The sequence below is a fragment of the Manis javanica genome, chromosome 14 (genome assembly GCF_040802235.1).
Source record: "Manis javanica isolate MJ-LG chromosome 14, MJ_LKY, whole genome shotgun sequence".
Taxonomy (NCBI): domain Eukaryota; kingdom Metazoa; phylum Chordata; class Mammalia; order Pholidota; family Manidae; genus Manis; species Manis javanica.
In genome coordinates this window covers 89,959,420-89,963,609 of record NC_133169.1, presented here as the reverse complement: position 1 = coordinate 89,963,609, position 4,190 = coordinate 89,959,420, and positions in this window count along the sequence as shown.

The window sequence follows — 4,190 nt, the reverse complement described above, 5'->3', positions numbered from 1 at the left end:
TTTATGCTGGGTAAATGAATGAATGAACAAATGTCTTGAAATCCATTTGCTCTGGAACAGTGGTTTTTGATCCAAGTCATTCTGCTACTAAAATAAAATAATGGAATTACTTTCTCATTTTTTAGGAAAAGCTTAAGTCTAGAATTATCTTAAGCTCAAACCAACATGTCATAAGCCTTTCATACCCGCTACCAACAATATGCCATGTGTATACTACACTCAGCAAAGGCCTTTGAGGTCTGAACAAGTCTGAGCAACCAGCTTGTGCTCCTTTCCCCACTCCTCCTCTCTGCCTTGAAGATCTTCTCTCCCCGCTGGGACCCACCACCACCCCGCGTCCCCTCACAGAGCGGTGCGTACGTTGCTCCACACCAGGGCACCTGGCCAGCAGGGCCACTGAGGGAGGAAGTCCAGCCGCCAGCACTGGCTCTGGCACAGGCTGCAGAGAGCCCAGAGGAAGGTGTATGCCTTTTTGTAATTTGTGTACCCAGAAGGGGTACCTTGTTGAAATTTGCACAACAGCTGCTCAAAGTGCTAGTTAGATGGCCATGTGCCACACTGCCCTGAATTTCTTGAACTCCAACTTAAAATTCACCTTGACTCATGGAAATAGGCAACACAATTATCTCCAAATTGGCTTTTCTACCCCGTTTCTAATGCAGATGGCCCAAGAGACCTAGTCGACCACCCGGAGGCCTCAGTGTTTCAATGCATTTCAATCAGTCCCAGTTAAATGTCTGGATGTGAGTTAAAGTGTTATTTCCTCCTCCTTAGAGCCTCTTTCCAGTGGCAGTTTTACTCAAGAAACCATTCCAGTTTAGCAAAGCTAGCTGGCAGTCTGTCTAATGGTTCGTGAAGTCATCTACAAATTTTGTGCGAGCGCAGTGATGGGATATGAGGAGCATCGGTGACGTCAGCCCTAGGAATTCAGCTCAGTGACCCAGCAAGTTGGGAATGTGCCCAGCCTACTTTAAGGAAGCATCTAGCCATTAACTGTTTTGATTTATTTTTTCAATTCACTAAATGTAGTACCGATCACGCAGTTATTTTTCTTGATTGTATAGACTTTTGTGTTCAGTCTTTGATTGTTTAAATGCATTTTCTAAATCATTCTTGGGGGTGTTAATATGCGTTGCATAGGGTGTTGCAAAAGTGTTGCACATTGGATTTGAGATGTTACACACAAGCAAACAAGTTTCCTTATAGCACGATTTATTGAATACTTTATTATACAAAAATAAATTATGAATCTCCAGGGGCGGGGGCTATAATATGCCATGTTCCCAAACATATTTTGGCCAAGAAACCCCCTTCAAAGTGCAACTTTCCCAGGACTGGTGTTCCACAGAACCAACTTTGGAAAACATTGGTCAAAGCATTGTGTTCCAGAATTGCTCCTGCAACATTCCCAAGTTCCTGGAGAATCAGCACCCTGGCCATTTCTTTTCAATCACCATAGTATATAATCAAACAAAATTACATTTTTGAAAGTTTAATTTCACTGAAAACTAGTAATTCTATCTAAGGGAACAGAGAAAACTATGTGAAGGACAGGGCCGTGTAGTTTTGGGTGTTCAGGCTTTATAGAATTTAAAATTTAGAGGTAGGAGGAGGATGAAAATGCTGGATTTGGAGACCTGGTTTAGGTGGGATGCTTTTTGTTTGCTTGCTTTCCATTTTAGGGTTTTGTTTAGCCCTGAAATGATGATTATATTGCCTTTACTTCTCCCTCTCTTAATTTTAGGGGAATTAATTTTAGGATCACCTTCACATTTCTGGTCCTTGGTTTTCTTTCATTTTTTTGTTTTTCCCTTTCGGGATACATAGGCTGGTATGCAGTGATTTGCCCATTATATACATATATTTTCAAACCTTGATATGTATTAGAATCTTGGGTACGGATAGAGTTGGGAAGAAGGTTGAGGAGGGTTCCTGGGGAAGGTAGTTGGGAGGGTACCTGGGCAAATGTGATGCCCAGTCTGGCCCCATAGCAGTTACATCAGAACCCCAGGGGTCAGGGCTCCCAGTTCAGCTCCTACACACCTAGGGGTCTGTGGCATATTTTATCGAGGCCGTGTACTTGCCTAGGCCATGGTACCCAGTCTCTAGTCAACTTATCTAGGCCATCATATCTACTTTTTGGTCAAACACTAGGCAGATGTTGTTGTGAAGGTATTTCTTTAGGTGTGATTAACTTTAAAATAGATTTTGAGTAAAGCAGATTACACTTTATAAGATAGATGAGCCTCACCCAGTCAGTTGTAAAGACCGAGGTCCCTCAAGGAGGAAGGGATTCTGCCTCTGGGTGTCTGCAGACTTGGAATCAGCACTAACCCTCCCCTGATTCTTCAGCATGCTGACCTGCCCTGAAGAATTTAGATTTGCCAGCCCTCATAATCATGAACCAATTCCTTAAAATAAATCTCTCTCTCCATTTTATTTATGTATTTTATTTATACATGTGTGTGTAGAAACATGTATCTTTTGGTCCTGTTTCTCTCAAGAACCCTGAGTAGCGTGTCTCATAACCAAGCACCATACCCACGTTTACCCAGGACTGTGACCTCTCTAAACCTCTGCTGCACACACCTTTTTTATTATAACTCATGAGCAGAACAGCAGTTTTTGCAAAGTAACATACTGAATTCACACAATAGAATCCTTTATATGCCAGCAAGAAGAATAATACATCTTTACTTGACCAAATTAGTTCCTTAATTGGCCTTGCTCCTGTATCATGTTGATCTTGAACATTTTTAATAAGCAGATTTATATTAGAGACCAAGTGTTAAAATTGTTTAAACTTGAAAGGCCCAGCTTGCCCTGAAAGGAAGCAGATTCTGGTGGCTGTTACTAAGCTGCCAATAAGGATTAATTGAAACTGAAATGTTCTTGATTATTTGTTAATTATGTAATTGTTATTCATCCAGCCTTCTTGATTTTCCTTGTTAAATAATCATGCTTGCATTTCACCCTAGACTTTCTGTTTAGTTGACCAATTAATTAAGGATGGGGCTATTCTGCATTTATTAGCATTCTAATGGATAGCTTGATTCCCTGTAGCCCAAAATCTACATATGTTCAGTTTTTGAGCTCAGCTTTATCTCCTTTTAAGTAATTATCATTCTTAATTGCAGATACTAGAAATTAAAAACCGTGCTCTTCAACATCCAGTCCAATCCAGCTCATTAAAACTGCCCCTTGAAGATAAGTCCAAGCGTTGGTACAAGCACCAGAAATCAATCCCACGTGGCCACAGCAAGGTACAAAATGCATCACTAGCGAGGGACTCCTGCAGACTCGGCCATTCCTGTCCTTGGGGTCCTGAGGGCCAGCAACTTTGCAGGAACATTCACTGGCCCGGGGGTCATGCAAATCTAATTCTTTTTTCTTTCCCAAGAGGCTTGGAGTCCAAAACCATCAACATTTATTGAGTTGAACTGCATCAAATGCTAAAATTTAGGACATTATCTCTGACCCAAAGATATATCATATTATCCATGTTTGAAAGAACCTCAAGAACGTGGGTCACAAGGCCTTGCATTATATTCAGTTAACCACAGCAAGTCAAATACTGGTACAATAGGGCTCTCTGGTCCCTGACTGGGAGAAAACCATTTTAATCAATAGGGGAGATGGATAGAGGAATGGTCAGTTGCTAGTTATTCATTAAAGCCTACCTTTCATTTGGGGAGAGGGCAGAGTCCACAGTCCTTGCGGGGCCCAGCGCAGAATGAAAGGCGGACGTGCGTACCGCACTCACCTCCTCTGCTCAGAAGGACGCTGCATTGTCTCGTCAGTCTTCACTTACAAAACACACATTTAAAGATCAAATTATTAAGAATTTCAACACAGTGACAGCAAAGCATTAAACCAATTATGGGTCCTTCTGAGAAGTGATCCCCATGCACACAAATCCTGAAACAGACTGTGTTCGAAGGATGCTGACCGTGGTCACACATCCGTGATGATGGTCCTGAGTTCAAGAAGATTAAGTCATTTGCACAGCTAGTAAAGGTAGATTTGAGTCTCAAACATCCAGGTCTATTGGATTTGGGCTTTTAATAATTGCTAACCCGATACAGTGCTCAGTAGTATCGAGTCCTTATTTGGACGGACTGTGTGGGTGTGCATTCTCTCCCTTCCGCATCCGTCGGAGCATCTCTCTCTCCTTTGCCCTCCCTGTGTGT